The sequence below is a fragment of the Callionymus lyra genome, chromosome 4 (assembly GCF_982586985.1).
Source record: "Callionymus lyra chromosome 4, fCalLyr1.hap1.1, whole genome shotgun sequence".
Classification (NCBI taxonomy): Eukaryota; Metazoa; Chordata; class Actinopteri; order Syngnathiformes; family Callionymidae; genus Callionymus; species Callionymus lyra.
Window position 1 is genome coordinate 37245039 of NC_141821.1, and position 23758 is coordinate 37268796.

At 39.2% G+C, this 23758-nt stretch overlaps 1 long non-coding RNA gene across 1 annotated transcript in view; it reads left to right on the top strand.

Annotated features, from left to right (window-relative positions):
- The first annotated feature begins 1207 nt into the window (after window positions 1–1207).
- The window catches only part of LOC148082860 (uncharacterized), a 57341-nt gene continuing 34790 nt past the window's right edge, over window positions 1208–23758 (top strand). The window contains exons 1-2 of the long non-coding RNA XR_015710846.1: window positions 1208–1247; window positions 1810–1897. This is a non-coding gene — a long non-coding RNA (uncharacterized LOC148082860). The remainder of the gene's footprint in view (window positions 1248–1809; window positions 1898–23758) is intronic.

A 23758-nucleotide genomic window follows, 5' to 3' on the forward strand; every position in this document is an offset into this window, starting at 1 on the left:
TTCCTATGTCATGACATTAGTCTGTTCACACTCAGCCTAGTTTTGCTCAAGGTTTCTGCCTGTTAAAAGGACGTTTTTTTGGCCACTGTCTCTTATTGTGATTCGCTAAGAACTTATTTCTAATTTTCAAAACGTATTTTAACTGATTCTCTCTTATGAAGTGTTATTAAAGCATTTAAGTGTCTTAAGAAACCTGTTAATAAAATTGAACAGCTTTTATATTGCAAAAATTACCTACAGTGGGTTTTTTTGAAGAGCTCTTGGACAAGGACCAGGATCTTTCTGTGGCAACACTCTGGGCTACTCTTTCTTGGAAGGCCTTCATATGTTTCAAATGTATCTACTAAGCACCACCTGCTGGTGAGAGAGGCTTTATAGATGCTTTTGGGTGTGATATCCCAACACGTCCTCACACCCAAGGTGTCATACCGTCCTACGCCGTGCAATGTCCCCCTGGCGTCACTAAGGTAACGTTACAGGGGGGACAAAAACGTCGGTATTCGCCTACCCGAGTCACCCAGTAATATACAGAGCACCCCCCGACGTCGGATTCAAACGACCCGGGTTACATTTGACGCGTCGCCAACCTCTTCGTTGCCATAGTAACGTGACGTGACGTCTCGCTGGTATCCTTTGGCTACCGTAATTCTACAACTATGAAGCGCACTTGAAATGTTTAATGTCAACAGTGTGATTCTAACCCCGATTGTGCTTTACGACCTCAAACCACTTTAAGGAGGTACAGAGTGAATATAAATCGGTAAAAATGCTAAATTTTAATTTTTTGGAGCTTTGATTGTTCACGCATCGCGGAAGTCAAGAGGCTCTCGCGGATTAATACATGCTTAAAAGGTCCTGTAAAAGTGACTATATTGTATATTTGTAGGTGTTTCAACTCCATAATGTTGACATTGTTTTATGAATGAGTAAAATAAAGTCTGTGCTATTTCGCTTGATCCTCTTTATAATCCGGTGCGCTTTTCTATGAAAATAGAATCTTTCATTGAGATTGCGTTTATGGACATATGTTTTCTTTTTATTTAGCTTTAGTTTATTGAGCGTCTACGTGACGTTTGTCAACAGTAATCGCGATCCTGCAGAGGTGACGTCACACACACTAATAAACGCCACTTCCTCCAAACTTCCGGATGATGACGTCACACTTGTTGACAAAGATCGATAGCATCTTGTGCTCACGTTTGTGCTGTAACTTGACGGAACCAGGTGCGCGTCACTCGTCTATTGAGGTAAGATATCATTATTGCTTTAAGTCGACTCAGAAATAAGGTTTCATTGTGTAATGTAACTTTCTGTGGTGCGTTAACACGAGAGCTAGTTCGCTAAAACATAGCTTTTTAAATTATAATGCAACTCACACACGTATTTTGTTTGTTATTTTGAAAGGACGAAAATATATTCAATATTCCAATAAAAAGTTTGCTATATTGGCAGGTCAAGGTAGGCGATTTATTTTATTAATATTCAAGATATTGATTTCATTTATCACTTCCGCATATTAATACAGATAACATATTTATCGTATTTAAGTATATAAGTATACGTTTATTTGAACCATTTTGGATGAGGGATTTGATCTGTTGTTGTTTTCTTTAAATAAAAGAATATATATAAAATAATAATGAAAAGTATTTTAAATTCCAGCATAAAGAGGTAAACCAGATGGAAACACAATCAAACAATGGATGAAGGAAGCATTGAGAGCTTATCTCTGAATGATCAGGTATACTTGCTTGTATTTATTGATTTATTATATTTAAAAGGGAGCACTAGTATGTTTTTGCATGGAAGTGACCTGCAAGAACTGCCCAGAACTCCAGACCTGCTTGACATGAAACCTTTCTCTCTGTGGTTCCTGACAAATGATTTCAAATGTGAAGTAAGTGAGTAATATTTGTAACATAGTGAACACAAACTTGCATTTGAATTTTTGGATTAAAGGCGCCGACGAGGACGGCTGCCTCTCCAGTAGCTCAGCAGCAATTTCTATAATTTTCTTTTTTTTTTGTTTTTTTTTACTATAATTTTTTAAATGGATACTTTTGAACATGAGGAGAATCCTCTTGTTTACTCAAGAGAGGATCTACTGTCGCTGAAGTCAATGGCACGGGCTGGAGATCGCCACTCAACAACCAGCGGATCTACAGAGAGAGCAGCTTGTTGATCTTCACGGAGACGTGGCTCACTCAGCTGACTCCGGACTCACACATGGAGCTGCCTGGTTTCAGCACCGTCAGAGCGGACAGAGACGCGCGCGTGTGTGGGAAGCACAAAGGAGGAGGACTGATCATGTACGTGAATAAACGCTGATGTAGTCCGGGACACGTTACTGTGAAGAAAGTCTCGTGTTGTCAAGATTTAGAACTGTCGGCTGTCAGCATGCGTCCATATTATCTACCGCGTGAGTTCAGTCACGTGATCGCGCTGTGTATCTACATTCCTCCAAGCGCTGCGGCTGCATCTGCCTGTGAGAAGATCCACACAATGACAGCTCGACTTCAGAATCAACATCCTGACGCGTTTATCATCACCCCTCAGCTCCACACAACCACTTCCCAGCTTCACCTCACTCCAGGTACAGGATGTACTTTGGAGGATTCGTCCAGGGAAGGCTGCTGGTCCTGATAAGGTGTCTGCTCAACTGCTGAAGACCTGCGCTGCTGAACTAGCTGAGCCGCTCCAGCATGTCTTCAACCTCAGTCTACGGCTGGGGAAAGTACCAACTCTGTGGAAGACTTCCTGTATAGTTCCAGTCCCTAAAAAGATCCGACCGAGTGTGCTGAACGATTACAGACCGGTGGCACTGACTTCGCAGCTGATGAAGACACTGGAGCGGCTGGTCCTCAAACATCTCAGGCCACAAGTCCAGCACGCGCAAGACCCCCTGCAGTTTGCCTACCAGACCTATGTGACCCTCAGCCATATGAAACTTGGTCTGTGTGACCTCTGACACCTGTAAAGTCATATGCTGGTAGAACCATAATGATAATCCCTCCCAAACCGGAAGTAGCTTCAGGAAGCACCTAGAGAAACACCCTTGAACATATATGTGTACAAATGGAACATGAAGAGCCTCTAAAAGTTTCAGATCATTTAAATTAACAATGGTCGATTTATAGAGCTTCAAAGTCCAGATTCCTCCAAGTTTCCCATGATACCATGGGGCACAGGAAGTTCATATCATCAAACCACCACAGTTCAACTCAGAATGGAGTCTAGAATAACATATCCAAATATCAGCTCTGAGGTCCAAGTAGAAAAAAAGTTGCCTAAGTCCATTCCTGAAGGATCTCTCTCCAGCACCCCCATGGACTCTCCTACACTCTCCTCTTTTCTCTCACTATATCCTCCCTCACTCCTCTCCTTATCCATCTGTCTACCCCCCCATCCTTCCTCCCAGCCGGTCAAAGCGGCAGGCCGTCAACAATGAGTCTGGTTCCGCTCAAGGTTTCTGCCTTCTAAAAGGAAGTTTTTCCTCGCCATTGCTCACTGTACAGCTCACTGTACAGTGTTTTGTTTCTTGCTCTTTGTTGAATTGCTGGGATCTATTTTTCCTTAATCAACTGTAGTCTTATTTCAACTGTATAGTGTCTTGAGATAACTTTGTTATGATAAGACACTTTAAATAAATAAATTGAATTGAATTGAATTGAAGGATCAGGTCCGCATATTCTGTTACACTTAGAGACCATCTTGACAGAAGAATGACAACCTCTCCCTCATTTTTGGATTCATTGAACCACACTACTCACAGGATAGAAGGAGACCATCTGAATGTGTCATATAAATATCAGCTTTACAAGCCTTACAAGGCCTTCATGCCTCTTGAAGTTAGAGAATTAACCCTTTGATGTAGCACAGGCCACTACAAACAAATGAATCATGTTGGTGTGTGTAGTTTTCTGATAGTATAACAGCAGTCTTGAGTCACCTATCAATAACATAAATATGTATATTTTTAAGTTCAAACATGTACTGTGGGTCTCACAAAGGTTTTAGACGTGCTGTCTTCTATTTCATAGTTTGAGTGTAATTTACAAATAGCTCTTCAGTTGCTATTTTAAACGATTTACTGATGATTTAAATCAATTTTTACTGTTACCCATATCACATGGAATGACACAATTATGAAAGTTATTGCAAGTGTGGTGATTTCAAGAAAGGAGTGGTTTATCTCTATTTATATCTTAAATATATCCACTGTGTTTTGCTGCATGTTTGTTTGTTTATGTTTGTATTTTGTTTATGTACTTTGGGTGTTGATGGTTAATAATTGAGTAGTGAAGGGTTAGGTATAGACGAGCTTATGCTTCATCCTTCTTAATTTGGACATGTTGGGTAAATATTATTGTTTTGACTATAATTATTGTTTGACTAATGTCATTGGTTTTGTTTGTTTGTCTTAAGTTTACTTTCTTATGTAACATGTTTGAAATAAAGCATTAATTAATACATGATTCATTAACATATGATGTCTGCTTTGCCTGAATATTGTTCATGTTGAACTCTATGTCGATCTCAAACCAGGGTAAACAGATACTTTGTTACAACTTTAAATGACCAATAGTCATTTTCACAACACATTACTGCACTGATGATGAATACTGTGCGACGTTATTCAAAATTATGTCAAATTGTGCTTTATTACAGGTTTCATATCAAACAATTGTTCACAGATCGTCACAAATGTCACGAGTAACCATCAGAGTAAATCTGCACGACGTTGATGGTCTCGTCCTCAGCAAAGACTTGTGTGTAGTAGTTTCTGGTACGAGTCATGGTTCGAGTGACCTCATGCTGACTTGCTGCTGCTCCCCAAATGCTCTGAAGATCCTTCAAAGCCTCACCAGTCAAGCCCATGGTGCATCTTAAAAGAATAAGACAATAAGTATGATCAGCTGTACTTCTGTTCTTCACTTGCTAAATAAACTCTTACCTTGCTGTGACGCTGCCATGCGAGACAACTCTTTCAGGGAATCACAACGACTTGACAGAGACCAGAGGTGGTTCATCTCCTTCTCAAGAATCTTTCACTTCCTGCCGTCTCCTTACTGCCATAATAACGTCGAATGCTCTTTGTCTGAAAGTCAACAGAACCTGGAAAACATTGTATTAATGAAATCGTTTGATTCTGATCATTTGAAGTGTAAACTCTAAAAGACTCTTCAGTCTAGTGTACCTTCCACCTTGACGGGCACGACTAAGTGTTTCCAACAACAGAGGCCAGAAAACCTTGACCATAAGCGTCAGCATGTCAGTGCGTCCTGCCACAGAAATGTATTGATCATTATTACCAAACATGACTATTTTAATGACCAAAGTGTGTATGATGTAACCACCTCACCTGCTTTTGACATGTTGACCCCTTCCACCTCCGATGGTTAGTCCAGCACCTGATATGCAGCACTCCATCTCACCTAGAAAAGAACATAGAATTGCATTTTAGATTATTTACATGATGGGATGTGCTGTAGGTTTACAAGTTTGTGTTCACTATGTTACAAATATTACTCACTTACTTCACATTTGAAATCATTTGTCAGGAACCACAGAGAGAAAGGTTTCATGTCAAGCAGGTCTGGAGTTCTGGGCAGTTCTTGCAGGTCACTTCCATGCAAAAACAAAACAAAAACATACTAGTGCTCACTTTTAAATATAATAAATCAATAAATACAAGCAAGTATACCTGATCATTCAGAGATAAGCTCTCCATTTTTCCTTCATCCATTGTTTGATTGTGTTTCAATCTGGTTTACCTCTTTATGCTGGAATTTAAAATACTTTTCATTATTATTTTATATATATTCTTTTATTTAAAGAAAACAACAACAGATCAAATCCCTCATCCAAAATGGTTCAAATAAACGTATACTTATATACTTAAATACGATAAATATGTTATCTGTATTAATATGTGGAAGTGATAAATGAAATCAATATCTTGAATATTAATAAAATAAATCGCATGACCTGCCAATATAGCAAACTTTTTATTGGAATATTGAATATATTTTCGTCCTTTCAAAATAACAAACAAAATACGTGTGTGAGTTGCATTATAATTTAAAAAGCTATGTTTTAGCGAACTAGCTCTCGTGTTAATGCACCACAGAAAGTTACATTACACGCAATGAAACCTTATTTCTGAGTCTTAAAGCAATAATGATATCTTACCTCAATAGATGAGTGACGCGCACCTGGTTCCGTCAAGTTACAGCACAAACGTGAGCACAAAATGCTATCGATCTCAATAAACTAAAGCTAAATAAAAAGAAAACATATGTCCATAAACGCAATCTCAATGAAATATTCTATTTTCATAGAAAAGCGCACCGGATTATAAAGAGGATCATGCGAAATAGCACAGACTTTATCTTACTCATTCATAAAACAATGTCAACATTATGGAGTTGAAACACCTACAAATATACAATATAGTCACTTTTACAGGACCTTTTAAGCATGTATTAATCCGCGAGAGCCTCTTGACTTACGCGATGCGTGAACAATCAAAGCTTCAAAAAATTAAAATTAAGCCTTTTTACCGATTTATATTCACTCTGTACCTCCTTAAAGTGGTTTGAGGTCGTTAAGCACAATCGGGGTAAGAATCGCACTGTTGACATTAAACATTTCAAGTGCGCTTCATAGTTGTAGAATTACGGTAGCCAAAGGATACCAGTGAGACGTCACGTCACGTTACCATGGCAACGAAGAGGTGGGCGATGCGTCAAATGTAACCCGGGTCGTTTGAATCCGACGTCGGGGGTGCTCTGTATATTACTGGTCGACCCGGGTAGGCGAATACCGACGTTTTTGTCCCCCCTGTAACGTTACCTTAGTGACGCCAGGGGGACATTGCACGGCGTAGGACGGTATGACGCCTTGGGTGTGAGGACGTGTTGGATATCCCTATCAGACAAGTCAGTCACACATAGAGTGCTTGAGGATACTGATTTGTTCTGTATGTTTTCCAGCAAGCATACAGACCCCCTGCTGCTCATACTGTACGTTTGATCATAGAGAATTCATCCACCATCTTGGAGCCAAAACCGTACATCAGAACAGAATTATCAAGGGAGATGATCCTCTCAGTGGGGGAATGAAAAGGCAGATTGGCTGAGCATCCCTGGATACTGTGAATCTCATCTTTAGACCCATTATGTACTGTGTCATAGACAGCCTGGCTTTATGCTCAGCAAAAAACATTGTTGACCCTCCTTCACTTCATGTCCTCTCTGAACACTGTAAGGAGCTGGGTAATGCATCTGCAGCTAATTGTGTTCTGTTAGCAGGAACCTTCATGTATGATACATGAATGTAGTGGTCCCTTTGGTTTTTTTTGTGCACCAACTGACTGAATTATACAAAGATTTATTGATGAGGTCATTAATACGGAATACACTGGTGTTATCTGAGTAAAAAATGTATAATTTTGATGTTGTGTGAATACATTATAACAAAATCTCCTGATGAGATGAAATCTAACATTCACAGCCTGACTCAACAGCCTGTCTTTTGAAGTAAAGCAAAAGGGCTGAAATACTAGCGCAGGTCAGCATCCATTAGTGAGATATGGTTGGTCATTTGGTTTGATGGAGAAGACGGCAATGGTCCAATGGCAGCATTGTGGTTGGACTATTGCTAGTTTATTTCCGTGTCTAAACAAGAAAGAGCTGTCAAGTCTGCAGTTAATACAACTCTGCAGCAAGAATTCTGACCGGCTCTAGTAGGAGAACTTACATTTCCATAATCCCTAAAACTCTGCTTTAGCTGCTAGTTTCTTTCAGGATCAACTTTAAAATTCTGCTTCTTTCTTTCAGAGCTATTCATGGCTCAGGCTCCTACTTACATCAGTGACCTGATCCAGCCTTACACCCCACCTCGGGCTCTGAGGTCTGTGGATCAGAATCTGCTGATGGTTCCACGCACACGACCAGAGAGAAATCCTTCCAGGCTGTTGCTCCTAAGCTTTGGAACGATCTTCCTCTCTCTTTGCTTTTGATGGAGTCTACTGGCACCTTAAAGAAACATCTTAAGACCTTTTTATTTGTGTAGGCTTTTTCTAGATTGTCTTTGGGCAGCTGTGTTTGTCTCTATGTGGTCTTGACCCTTTAAAGTATGTACTTTAATAGTTGATTGTTTTGATTGTTTAAGCGCTTTGTGACCCTGGTCTGAGAAAGGTGCTTTACAAATAATAATTACTTACTTACTTACAAATTGAAATAGCAACAGCTAGGTTTCTTCTCACTTCCCCACGAAGAAATGCCTCTGGCATTTGCTTTGTGTAGATCATTTTCTGGCTATGCTATAATTTGACCTGGCCTGAGAGGGCCATGTTTCATTGTCTTAACACATCTAAACACCTGGCCAGAAATCTCATAGCACATTTTACGATTGTTGTCAATTTAATCGTATTATACTGTAAAATTAATGCATCACTGTTTTATTTAAACCTACTGCCATTTAACCCTGCCTGGTTCACCTTGCCCCAGAGGCCGCACAAGGGATACCACAAACACATTTGTTGTTGTGCCTCCGGGTCACATTGATTCAGAGATATCACAAGGGTTAACAGCGTCATGTCAACCAGGTTCCAGTGTTTCCAGGCAACCTGAGAGATTGTGTAGCCAACATTAGTTAGTTTTTACTCTGTCATGGTTACAAACGACAAATGGTTGCAAAACTTTCCCCCTAAATGTGTTGTTCCAGACTGTTCAATGTGGTGCAGTAAATTTGTTGATCACAACAAATACTGGGCTAAAACAATAAGTTGATCAATCCATTAGACAAATTAGACAACACCTGCAAATCTACTTCATTTCTTGCTGAAAAGTTAAGTAACTTGGTCGTGTGACTCAATAATTTGACTCTGACATTCTTGTTACAGATAGGGTCTTTAAAGCTGATGGAGGCAAGAACATTTTGGGGTCATATGAAAAAAGGCACGCGTGGCGACCATTTCCATTTATGTTACTCGCCGAGAATGTTTTTTTGTTGTTATCTTGCTGAAACGCTCACAGGTGGCCTTTAGCAGAATATAGTTTTCTTTGATTGGCTGCAGAGATAAGAGTGAACGAAAATGTCACCAAATAGAGATTTGTGGGTGTGTATGTGTGTCTCTCAGCATGTTGGTCTAATACATTTTTGTCTTTTCCTCTGATTCATTGTTGGTTCAAAAATAAATATAACATGAAACAAACAATGACAAATTCTCAATAACGTGGTGGTTCTCCCAATCTTTGCTGTCAAAAAGATTTGATGATGCAATCACATTTATTCAATTCAAATCTATTTTATTTAGTGTCAAATCACATAAGAGTTTTTTTTAAGATACTTAACAGTTCAGACTAAACTTCTTAAGAGAAGAAAAAAATCAGGTCCAGCAAATCATAATTACAAGCTTTTGGCAACACTGTTGAGGAAAATGATCCACTTCACCGGCATAAACCTTGAGCGGTACCAGTGTGGTCAGCCTTCTGCTGTGACCGGCTGGGGCTGAGAAGGAGAGAAAAAAGAAAAGGTGGAAAGACCTTTTGATCAATCAGGTGTCTTAGCATTGTAATCAGTTGATTGTCTACCAGGATCGGTTGGAACAAAAACCTGCACCCCCTGTGGCCCTTGAGGACCGGAATTGCAAACCTCTGATCTCAGATTCATGTCATGTGACCTGCCATAATATTGTCTGGAACATCTTCATGTAGGCCATGCTCTGTGGATTTTCAGTTCACCCTTTCATTTACTCCAACTCACTTTACAGAGAAGCAAGTTCTAATATCCTATATCAAAATATGGAACGAGATTAGGAAATAGTCAGGCTTTGCCATAGTTTCTACCTCATCTCTGTTATTAGTAAACAGTGTTATTGCGCTATAAATAAAAACTAAATACTGAACTAGCGTGATGAGTATTTGCTCAACCGTAGGTATTTACATGTTATTCCTTGCATGTGTTTAAGAGCTTTGCTTGGAAGTTAGGAATGGAATGTCTCAAAAGGACACATAGGATGTTAACTCAGATTTGCGACCAGGAAGAACACTAAGCTTTGTTTGAATCATTTAAGACGAGTTGTTTTTTATGGATTCAAACTTTGTTCTTGTCTCTTGGATAATCAAAAACGTACGATGGAGTATGAAGGTGCGAACTTCTTACCTCAGTGTGAAATCAGACATTCTTTGAGAAGGTTTCGTATTACTCTCCAAGTAAAATGGTTGTGACTTTAAACCCATTCTAATGTCTGTTAGCTGTTATTTGAGTTTTGAAACAACTTTCTGGCAAATATTTACTACCATCTGTTCATTTATCTCGGTACTTTCAAATTGCAAATTGTTCCATCATTTCCTCACCTGCCACCTGAACAGATGTTGGAGGAACTTTCAAAAATCTATCTACTCACTTCAAACCGATCTTTCAGACAGATGGCATGCCTCTCCGTGCACTCTTCCTCACATGTTCTTTCTCTGCCCTACTCTATCCAATTATTGAAATAACTATTTATTTGTTCAATGCCTGTAAAAAAGTCTGTTCAAATAGCCACACTTGGCTTTCCTGAACGCTACAAGAAATACACTAGTAATCAGCTCAATGTTATTGCTATCACAACTCTGTTCTGCCATCATCCTCTGTTATTTAATGAGTTAATTAATAAGATATGAAAAGGTCAGATTATACTCTCGAATATTAATCATACGCCGAGGTGACTTTCTTGAAAGATTATTTCTAAGTTCTGTTGTGTAGTTTCCATGAAATCCTTAACACCAGACTATGTATTCATTTTTTGTACCTTAAAAAGCATTTTTGTCATTATTCGCACCTAATAAAAAATCAAAATGTATATAAAGAAAGAACTTCAAAACACAAATGGGGCCAAAAAGTTTCCAAGAGGTCTAACGACAAAAAAAAGCATACGGATGGATGGAAAAGCATACGGATGGATGGATGGATGGATGCATGGATGGATGGATGAATGGATGGATGGATGGATGGATGGATGGCTGGCTGGCTGTAACTGAAGGTGGACCAGGTTATGATCAGAGCTTCCAAGTGGAGAAAGAGGTTTGGCTCTGTACGCATCACTGAAGTTGAAATAAAGAAGGTCAATTGTCCTCTTATTCCTGGTGAGACAATCCACCGCCTGGTGGAAGGTAGGCAGTGTAGAGTCCAGGTTGACACACAGCGCTATCCCGTGACTGATCTGCGGTAGATAATATGGGCGCAAGCTGACAGCCAACAGTTCCAAAACTTACAACACAAGACTTTCTTCACAGTATCATGTCTCGGGCTACAACAGCGTATATTCATGTACATGATCAGACCTCCTCCTCGGCGCTTGCTGACAGCAGATCCACTCTTGAGTAAACAAGACGATTAATAATGATAAAAAAAATTATTAATAAAAACAGAAAGTTATTGATTATTGCTAAGGACCTACTGGAGAGGCAGCCGTCCTAAAGCGCTTAAACAATGAAATACTCGATAAAATATATACTTAAAAGGTCAGGATAACACAGAGAACAACACAGCAGTTCCAGAAAATCAAGGAAAAGCCTGCACAAAGTGTCTTAAGATGTTTCTCGAAGGAGTCAGTAGACTCCATCAAGCGCAGAGAGAGAGGAAGATCGTTCCAAAGCTTATAAGCAACAGCCTGGAAGGATTTCTTTCCTCTGGTCCTGAACCGTGTGTGAGAAACCATCAGTAGATTCTGATCCACAGAACTCAGAGACCGAGCTGGGGTGTAAGGCTGGATCAGATCAGTGATGTAAGGAGGAGCCTGACCATGAATAGCTCTGAAAGTAAGAACCAGAATTTTAAAGTTGATCCTGAAAGAAACTTGAAGCCAATGAAGAGATTTAAGGATCGGAGAATGTGAGTTCTTCTACTAGAGTGGGTCAGAATTCTCTCTGCAGAGTTCTGAATCAACTGCAGGTGGGACAGCTCCTTCTTGTTAAGACATGAAAACAAACTGTTGCAATAGTCCAGACGAGAAGACACAAACTCATGGATTACAAGCTCCAGATCATGTTGTGACAACATTTTCCTAAGTTTAGAGATTTTTCTCGGTTGCAGGAAACAGTTTGTTCTCAGTTTTCTGCAGTGTTGAACTAGACATGTCTTTGTCAAATACATCACCCAGGTTTCTCAGGCTCACGTTGACAGACTGACCTACGTCACCCAAGTACTGAATCAACACTGGAACCTTCATCAGGAGCAATAACCAGAGTTTTTATTTTTTTCCATTTAACCATTTTTCTGCAAAGTGTATTCACTCGGCCATTGTTTCAACAATTGACTAAGCTGTTTAGCCTCTGGGGCTCAGTTGGATCAAAAAAGCAGTATAGCTGGATGTCATCAGCAGAAAAGTGGTAAGAAACATCAGGAAATCTCTGATTGATTTTGCCCAGGGGAATCAAGTGCAGTAAAAACAATAAAGGACCCAAAACAGAACCTTGAGGGACTGCACACAACAGATCCGCTCATTCAGACCTCATTTGATTTGCAGATACACTGAAATTGTGCCCAGAAAGGAATGATGAGAACCACTGTAACACAGACCCAGACAGTCCCACTTCATCCCTCTGTAGTGATTTTATTCCTTATAAAAAGGTTTATTTTCAGAACATCTAAGTTCTGGTAGATTTCACTTTAAAATTGCCTCTAGGTAAGAGTTACCTGAAGAAAGGGGACACCACCCTTGTTTTATAGTGCAAGGGAAACTATTACATTTACGTGAATAATAATTAATTAATTGGCCTAATTAATTAACTATGAAACACTAGTTTTAATCAATCTCATTTAACTGAAGTTTACTACTTTTTGTCATGATTATCTGTTCTTTACTGAGTAAGAGGCTCTTAAATTGACCGTTATTACACCAGAATAGAAATGCGTACAACGACGTGACGTTTTATAGATTTATTTAAAAAGGGATGAACAATGAATGACAAAAATGAGTATGTTATATGTAAGTTTCGGAACCGAGAATAAAAACGGAAACGGGAAAAGAATCGTGTACGGAATCTTACTGGACTACCCACATATTAAACAACCCAGACACAAATCAATTTGTTCAAGATGAAGTGATCAGCTTCTTACTTGACGGTAGATGGTGAACGGAGGTTTGGGCAGCAGCTGGAGACCAGATGAAGGTGGCAAGCGGGTGGATGTCAATGGAGTTGGAGGATGAGGATGAAGTAGAGGATGATGAGGAGGACAGTCAGGTACGAGGGGAACAAAGTTCTTTCGATGGTCCGATGAATCACAGTGTCGGCTTCCTGTTTGTAGACACCTCACGTGAACGCGCTGAACGCCTGGAATGTTCACTTCGCTGAGGGAAAGTCTTTAGGTCAGGAACACTTTCTTCTTACGGGAGGTAAGGATGATTCACGGGCTGTTGCTTCTTGATGGAGATTCGCAGTCTGGGAGACGTGCTGCGAATATTGGAATAATCGGACCAGTCTGGTCAAGATTATTAAGAAACTCACGGAACTTTGCGGAGTCTGGAACGATGCTGGAAGCGGGTCCTTCAGTGCGGTCCTCAGTTTGGACTTGCAGGAGCTCGTCAGGAGGCCGGAGATCGTCTTGAAGGCAGGTGGTGAAGACCAAGTTTATCACGCGGGAGGTGATAAGCTCTGATGTTAAGAGGCACGCTCTGTTTTTCGGAACAAAACGAATTCTCTAAGTTGAACACAGTTCTTATGTTGAAACTTGGTGATTGTAAAAAGGGGCAAACCCTTATGATTGGTTGACGTTTCTTAGGCGGGAAAAGGGTCTTCCAAACTGACACCCCCCTCCTCCTCCTTCTTACCTCTCCAATTGTCTTTTCTTCTCATCACACAAGAAAAATCATATGTACATTAAAAATGCTTTAAAACGATTTGTTCTTTCTAGATTCTTTTCCCACGGAGCGCGGACATTCAAATAACACCAAACATGACAAATTTAGACTACGTATTACAAAATGAAGGTTTTGATAATGATTAATTAAATTCTGATATTTTATATGTTATTTCTTTCTTCATTTTGATAACTTCAAATACAGGAACAATGACAGCTGTTCAGACACCACTTTCTCCAAGATCTTGGACAAGAAAGGGAGCTTAGAAATAGGCCTGAAATTAGAATAGAAATAGAAATAGAAAAGCTTTATTCATCCCCAGAGGGGAAACACACTTTCACAACAGCGCAGTTTAAAAAATAAAGTGCAAGGAAAAAGAAATAATAAAAGAGATAATACAAAATAAAATAAAAACGATCTTAAGAATATACAATTATTTACAAAAATTAGAAATTTAACACTATTAACAAAATAAAATACAAAAAAACCGGGAAAATAAAAATAAAAATAAAAGACACACAAGAAGAAAAACACACTACGGATTAGCATCAGGATATTTAAAGTAGAGAGTTAAATATCCTGACACCAGTTGGGATGAAGGACCTTCTGTAACGCTCCGTCCTACATTGGGGGTGCCTGAGCCTGACACTGAAGGAGCTGGCCAGCTCCTCCACGGTCAGGTGCAGTGGGTGAAGAGCGTTGTCCCTGATGGAGGGTAGTCTGGAGAGTGTCCTCCTCTCTCCCACCTCCTCCACCGAGTCCAGCGAGCGGCCCAGGACAGAGCCGGCCCTCGTGACCAGCCTGTTCAGTCTCTTCCTGTCCCGGTCCGTGCTGCCTGCTCCCCAGCAGACCACAGCGTAGTGGATAGCAGAGGCTACCACGGAGTCGTAAAAGGTCCTTAAAAGTGGTCTGCACACTCCGAAGGACCTCAGTCTCCCCAGGAGGTGGAGGCGACTTCGGCCCTTCTTGTACACGGCGTTGATGTGTGTGGACCAGTTCAGTTTATTGTTGAGGTGAACACCCAGGTATTTGAAGCTGTCCACTAGCTCAATGTCCGAGCCCTGGATGCTCACCGGTTGATGTGGTGGGGACTTTTTCCTGAAGTCAATCACCATCTCCCTTGTCTTACCGGTGTTTAAGCAAAGGTAGTTGCTCTCACACCAGTCAACAAAGTCCTTGATGACTGACCTGTACTCCAGCTCGCCCCCCCCAGACACGCAGCCCACAATGGCCTGAAGTAAGTCAGGTCTAAGTCTGGCTTTTTGAGCAAAGGCTCCACAATGGCATGTTTAAATGCATTGGGAAAAACCCCTGTGGAAAGGGAGAGGTTAACCATATCGGTAACCCAGGGACCAATTACATCAAACACTTTGATAAAAAGCCTACAAGGATGGACGTCGTCTGAGTAGGAGGAGGGTTTCATCTTGCTTACCAGTGCCGAAATATCACCCGGAGATACAGCACTGAAGGAAGACCACGAGTTGTAGACAGGCTCAGTGACAGCAGGGCTTCCACATAAGGGCGGCTTTGATCAATTTAATTTTGTCAATAAAAAATCTCAACAATGCATTGCTGTCAGCTTCACAGAAGACAGGCGGGATTTGAGGTTTGGATTCCTAAATTGTATTCCTAAATTTACTAGAAGTCAATGATAAAAAGCCAGAATAGAAGAAATATGATTATGCCTCTCAGTCTTAGTCCAGAGTTCTGAATCAGCTGAGTCTGAAGATTTCCAAGAGATAATGATGACAGCATGTAACACACTTAATGATACATCAGGCTGTGGTAATGTATTACAAGAACAAGTCCCTTAGTGAGTGTTCGCTGATTTGGGCTTTGATCCTCTTAACACTCGCTTATTAAGCAACAATGAACAGTCTCCTCAGGCAATAATCACGATCAGGTCAGAGGTCGCATTAAAGACTTTTAGTGACCTGTGCCGAAACTGTGATGGACAGAAACTTCCAATTAGCGTCAGGAAACCCTGTGTGCGTGATTTTGTTTTGCTTGATTGAAAAGCCTGACACACACAGTGTGCCTATTGACTCACAATATACTCGTGCGAGTGTTTGTGTGGCTCACTGTAAGTGTGTGTGTCGGACTGCACGTATTCTTCGTGCCAAAGGTCATATTGAATTTTAATTACCCATTAAGAGTCTATAGGGCACGTGCAGTTGCCACGGTGACCCCATGTTTGACATGCGGGCTGATCATGAATGCAAACATACAGCTTTGTGGATTCAGCATTTGTTCATCCACAATCCTGAGCGAACATGCACAAGAAAAGTATGTTCCTGGATGTGCATGAAGGAACATTTCTGCACACGGCTGCTAATTAGTTGGAATCTGGCAACATACTATTAGTAACAGGCTACTTGCCTGCATAGGTATATAAACACAATTAATAAATGCAGGTCAGCAACATCCACTAAATGCACAGTTGGATCATTGTTATTCATGAACATACTGAGCTCACAAGCTGGTTTTCAACAGTGACTACAGATGTCATCAGAATTTTATTTTACATATTGACAGAGGATAAGAAGCCTTGTGTTGTGTATTAGTGGTATTCCTTGCGTTGCCTCTTGAAGCCAGAGAGGTTGTTCAACTTGACCTAGAGATAACACGAAGAATACCACAAATACATTTGTTTGCTGGCCTCAGAGGGCTTAAGCTGTTTAAACATAAACAATGAAACAAAAATCTAAAAAAATGGTCAGGTTTGATAGTAATGTGACGTAACACGTACTTAAAATAAAAATCAGATTTGTTTCTGAATGAACAAACTTTACTTGTATACAAGGGAGAAAGTAGAACAGAGCTTACATGTTTGTCTGTATTCTTTCTGAAGCACAGAGCTGTTAGTTCGCTGTTATATCTTCATCCCAGTTTCACCAGATGTTTATTTTATTTATTATCTTACTTCAAAGGTTTCCATGAAAATCAAACTTGGATGAGTTATTATCCTCAATGTTAGGAGTTTACTCCTTCAGAGACTGATTTCTGGTCATAAGCAGTCTCACACAAGCAGTCATGTAAGACCAGCAGTGAAACAATTATAACAATATCATATCTAGTTAATTAAAATTGATAAAATTACTTTATTTCATGACATTCCCGTCACAAACAAAAAACAATTGAATAGCTGGCTAGCTAAATGGATGAATGAACGGATGAATGGAATAACGGATAGATAGATAGATAGAAATAAAAATATATATTGTAGCTAAACAAAAGAAAACAGCACAAAAACAACAGCAAACCCTGCCAATGGTTTAATTAAACAACATGAAATATATGAAGTACTTCCATGATTGATGTTGCAACAAAAACAACAACAATAAAAGATTCCACCCTCAGGGGACTTCAAACATCCGGTGGAGTTAATGTCTAACCACTGCACAACAAAAGATTTCCACTTTTTGCCTTTCGGGACCACCGTAGTTGCTATCCTCAAGTCAGTCAATGCCGAAACATTCAAAAAACTTTTGTAAATTCAAATAAAAAAAGAAACCAAACTTTAAGAATTTGGTTGCTTATTATTTATATATTATTATTATTGGGCAATTATATTTTAGCACATTAAGTTATTTTGCTAGGCGCTTTACAAATAACTTTTTTTTACTTTACTTACATACATACAAACACCGAGAAAAGTGGACCTCCTTGTCAGCAATAAAGTGGAGAACATAGGGGACAAGGACAAGAGCAAAAATGTATATCATTTTTTTTTAAATTGTCAACAAGTTATCAATTAAAAAAACTCAAATTGAAAATCCAAAACATTTAGTAGAACATGTATAAGACTTCAATTAATAAAGGCAATGGGAAGAGAAAAGACAATGTCTCATCCTTTAATTTCATCCAGTCCAGCCATCCTTGATCAATAGTAAGTTAATAGATTCCCAAGACCAGCTATACAAAATGATTTTCCATCAACTCACGCCTCATACAAGTGCACAAAGGACTAAATCTAAACGTTCACATTTGCCTCACATTGATCTGAATATTGATCTGATCTTTCAAGTGAAATTGTATCCCGTGGAATCGCCCAAATACATTTAACAGCACTTAACGGATAAATCCAGACAGATTTATTTCCTGATGGATGCTTTTGTCACTATACTCACGATTTATGTCTCCAACTTACACATAAACTGCTATTCGAAAAAAAAAGCAATTGAGGTCACATGTAGCTAGAGATAGTATGTCAATGAAAATGGCTGCGCACAGTAGTGCTCAGATGCCAGAGCTCCGTAGTTGAAAAGTAGAAAATACAGCTGGATTAGGAATTATTTTAAACCTAATTTTTCACAAACTATAAACACAAAGTATGTTTTAACTGAATGAATACAAATTCAAGTCAGTTATGGCATAACTTTGACCAAAAAATGTTTTTATCACCTAAGGAAAATCTCTAAACAGGAAATGTGTTTGTGTCTTCTCGTTTAGACTATTGTAACAGTTTATTTTCCTGTCTTAACAAGAAGGAGCTGTCTCACCTGCAGTTAATACAAAACTCTGCAGCTAGAATTCTGACCCTCTCTAGTAGGGGGACTTACAATTCCCCGATCCTTAACAATACCAGTTTCCTCGAGGATCAATTATATAATTCTGATTTTAACCTTCATAGTTATTCATGGTCAGACTCCACCTTACATCAGTGATCTGATCCGGCCTTCACACCAGCTCGGGCAGAGAGGTCTCTGGATCAGAATCTACTGATGGTTCAATTTTCTTTAAATTTGTATGTATTTTTAACTGTGTCATGTTATTTTGTTTAAGCACTTTGTGTAGGGAGTTCAGTCACGTGACTTGACCCAGGGGGAAAACAGGGTAAACAACCCAATTTGAAACTTTAAAAGACAGCTCTGCAATCCTGTGGCCTGTGTCATTGATTTATGTACCACGGTCTTACGTCTGCTTTTTCCTTGATGATTTCGGAGGGGTTCGTCACCCATATAAGGTATCATTCGAGTATTATCGGCTAGTAAACCCTTCCCGAAGCATTCATGAGAAAGGGCGAAGTTTTTCGAGCACATCCTGGCGTCACAAGAAGGTAAGAAAGATTTATTTTGTAATATTTTTGTAGAAGTTGAAAAGATATCGATCTGCATCTTGGAAATATTAAAAAAGATATTGTTAGGAACAATTTGATATATAGTTTATGTGGTTTGTTGGGAGATTACGTGACAGGGCTTTGTCCGGGCTTCGCGGGTGGCAGGGCAGCTGGGTCACTGCAGTCAAGTGAGCCGCGATCCAGCCGCAACTTTATAACACTTGCGCTTTTGTGAAGGTGTTACGGTAGTGAGAGAGAAGTCACATGCGGAAGGATCACCGACACTATTACTGATAGATTCTCAAAAATAATCTGATATGGTGACATTAAAGTGTCTTTTCTCTCAATAGATTCCAGAGACTCTTCTGTTCTAGATTTGAAGGGACACTTGCTTGATGAGACCAGAGTATGTATATAGTATAGTGGTGCCATTCTTGACCCCATTGGCCCCATTGTTAAGGCCTTTGTTTATTGGTGACCAAAATCTTGATTTCTTAGAACTAAAATTTTCATTACTCCCCAATAGTACATCATAAAAAGATGAAAAAAACCCATTTACCCAGATACAAATATCTGTCTAAAGTACAGACATTTAACAAGTCTTTACCAATAGGCTCATATCAGCGATTGCTTTTATGCACATTCATGCCATATCTGGAATCGAACTGGCAAAGACCCTCGTGCATACTGACTCTCGCGCACATAACTTAGCCACAAATTATGCTGAAATGCAACAGTTTACTACATGGAAACACATTCAAAATCTTTATTTTAAATTATTTCTTTCATAGTTTAACATTTTAGAACTATTACATTTTTTGTATCATTGGCACCGTTTTCAATAATAATTTCCAATACATATGAGGGTAAAATAAAAATGTATGCAGTAACTTATACGACGTATAATTTAGTAGAAAATTAGTCAAAAGGAAAAAATAAAACGTAATGTCAAGTCAAACCTTGAGCTTGATAAATAGCTGTTGGAAATAAGTTAATTACAAAAATCCAATTTGTTTGAAATTGGTTTTGAAATTGTTTTAAAACCAATACAACAAACCAATGCAAAGCTAAAGATGTTCTTGGGTAATGTTTAGATTTTTAGATTTTTGCTCTCACCCCACTCACCATCAACTTTTCTGCCTGCATGCTATATTCCACTTCTGCCCTCTTATTTTTTCTTTGTCTCCATGCGCTAGCCTTCCTCTCCAGAGACGAAAACCGCTGAACATGAATTTATTTTTAGTTTGGTGTTTTAAGACTACAACTGTGTCTGTGGTTTTTTCTTGGACATGGTCATGTGAGCAGCAATCACTCAATCTCAACAGATTCATAAGAAGATAGTTTTGATGGCATATTGAGGAGTGTTGTGTTTTAGCTCCAGTTTTAAACTGAGAGCGCCACATACTGAAAATGATGACACTGTATATCTAATCTTTACAGAAGTTGAATTTTTGCTATGTTCTTCTTACTCTGTCTCTGGGATCTTGAATCAGTAATCCAAAAGTAGAATACGATTGTTTTAGTTGCAGTCTAAAACTTCCAATGACAGTGTTGCAAACGTCTGGAATTCAAATATTGTTTTTGGGAGGATGATTTTTTATTCCACTACTGTTTTTAAACTTTCACAAAAGTACTGTGCTAGTTCAGCTCTGGTACCCGTTACAAATTCTTAAGTATACCTCCTCCATTGTGCTAACACTAGCCTATATGTCCGGCAGCTGTGATTGAATAGCAGTCTTGTTGTTGGAAAGTTGTGTTTTTACGGACTGAAGGTCACTTTTATTGGTGTTCAAATCTTCATCCAATGCTGTGCGAAGTTCGTTTTTAAAATATCCACAATGTCCTTCCTCAGTGAGGCCAATAATTCAAGCTTCAGGGCTTCTGTGTCGCAACCTGCCGGCAATGCCAAAGGGCTTTGGGGCGAGGTCGAGTCACTCAACCCCGCGGCCTCTACCTATGGAGCAGGTCCAGATGATTCGGCAGCATTTTGTGATTTAGAATTCCTGCTTGTCATGTCGCATTAATCCAAGAGTGATATAAAGTATATAGCAGTATTAGATGTATTTAATTTATTATTTATTATTTTAAATCTTAATTTAAATTCATGACAGATTTATCGATTTATCTTGGGACACTTAACAGTTTAAACAACACTTTACTCTAGAGAGAAAAACAGTTTTCCAAAAGTCACAATGAGCAAGCATTTTGTGAAAGGAAGGCCTTTCTTTTTAACACGAAGAATCCTCAACCCGAACCTGATTCAGCAACACGTCCTCACACCCGTGTTTGTGCAATGCAAAAAACAAAAACGTTGGTTTTAACCTACACGGGTCACCCATTAATATACAGAGAACTACCCGACATTGGATTCAAACGACCCGGGTAACATTTGACGTGTCGCTCAACTCTTCGTTGCCATGGTAACGTGACGTGACGTGTCGCTGTTGTCATTTGGCTACCGTAATTCTACAACTATGAAGCGCACTTGAAATGTTTAATGTCAACAGTGCGATTCTACCCCCGATTGTGCTTATCAACCTCGATCCACTTTCGATTCGTACATGACGACCATAAATCGGTAAAAAATGCTTCATTTGTATTTTTTGAAGCTTGGATTATTAACGCATCGCAGAAGTCAAGAGGCTCTCGCGGAGAAATACATGCTTAAAAGGTCCTGTAAAAGTGACTATATTGTATATTTTTAGGTGTTACAACTCCATAATGTTGACATTGTTTTATGAATGAGTAAAATAAAGTCTGGATGTGCTATTTCGCTTGATCCTCTTTATAATCCGGTGCGCTTTTGTATGAAAATAGAACCTTTCATTGAGATTGCGTTTATGGACATATGTTTTCTTTTTATTTAGCTGCGATTATGAGCGATCTACGTGACGTTTGTCAACAGTAATCGCGATCCTGCAGAGGTGACGTCACACTCGCTAAAAAAAGGGAGTTTAGAAAAAAACACATTGACAAGGTAATGATCCAGTTCCTTATATATGTTCCTTGTTTATTTAACTTGAAAATTGCGCATTTAATCTGTATTTAACCTCCATTTTTTTTACACAGCTCAGACGTAGAATATGATCGTGCAGGAATGTAGAGCCGTCACACCACAGGAATAAAACCAGATATTGTGCTTGTTTGTTTAAAAGCGCCATGGAATACAATTGTAGATGTGATTGTATAAAGACCGAGTTAAGTACTGTAGTTGCAGGGTCTGGTAAAAGTTTTCCAACTGCCGAACTCCATACGCAACTTCCTCCAAACCTCCGGATGTTGACGTCACACTTGTTGACAAAGATGTATTGCATTTTGTGCTCACATTTCTTCAGTAACTTGACGGAACAAGGTGCGCGTCACTCGTCTATTGAGGTAAGATATAATTATTGCTTTAAGTCGACTCAGAAATAATGTTTCATTGCGTGTAATGTAACTTTCTGTTGTGCGTTTACACTAGAGCTATGCAACTCACACACGTATTTTGTTTTTTATTTTGAAAGGACGAAAATATATTTATATTCCAATAAAATGTTTGCTATATTGGTAGGTCATGGTAGGCGATTTACTTTGTTAATATTCAAGATATTGATTTCATTTATAACTTCCGCATATTAATACAGATAACATATTTATCGTATTTAAGTATACGTTTATTTTAACCCTTTTGGATGAGGGATTTGATCTGTTGTTGTTTTATTTAAATGAAAGAATATATATAAAATAATAATGAAAAGTACTTTAAATTCCAGCATAGAGAGGTAAACCAGATGGGAAACACCATAAAACAATGGATGAAACATGGAGAGCTTATCTCTGAATGCATGATCAAGTATACTTGCTTGACAGGTTGGACAGGAGGGCTGGCACTGTGGTTGGAATGAAGCTGGACTCACTGGTGACAGTTGCTGAGAGGAGATCATTGAACAAACTACTGTCCATCATGGATGATGACAGTCATCCTCTCCACACTGTCATCAGTGAGCAGAGAAGCAGAATGAGTGCATGAATGCTCCTACCCAGGTGCAAAACAAATAGACTCAGGGACTCATTCATCCCTCAGGCTATTAAATTGTACAATTCTGAGTTCGGGGGCAGGAGTGGAGTGAGAGTATCTGGATGTTCTGTTCCATGTTAGTCTTTGTATCCTTTGTCTTTGTTGTTTTTCTTTGACCTATTTTCTTTGTCTTTATCTTTATACTTAGATTGTGTCATCTTGTTCTTCCTCTTATGTTTTTTTCTTATTTTATTTTTTATGTATTATTTTTTATTGTTTATGAAAAATTGCTGGCTACTGGAAAAAACAATTTCCTCCTGAGGGATCAATAAAGTTTTACCTTACCCTTACCTTACCTTGTATTTATTGATTTATTATATTTAAAAGGGAGCACGAGTAAGTTTTTGTTTTGTTTTTGCATGGAAGTGACCTGCAAGAACTGCCCAGAACTCCAGACCTGCTTGACATGAAGCCTTTCTCTCTGTGGTTCCTGCCAAATGATTACAAATGTGAAATAAGTGAGTAAGTAATATTTGTAACACAGTGAACACAAACTTGTAAACCTACAGCACATCCCATCAACACTATCAACACTATTTCAACACTATCCAACCCACTCTGCTGCAGGACAAACTGACTAAGATGCATGTGGATCCTGGTCTGGTCTCCTGGATTGCGGACTATCATACTGATCGACCACAGTATGTCAGGCTGAAGGACATCAACCAATCTGACACTGTGGTGTGCAGTACAGGAGCACCTCAGGGGACAGTACTGGCCCCTCTCCTCTTCACCATCTACACTTCAGACTTCTGCCACAACTCAGAGCTGAGTCTCGTCCAGAAGTATG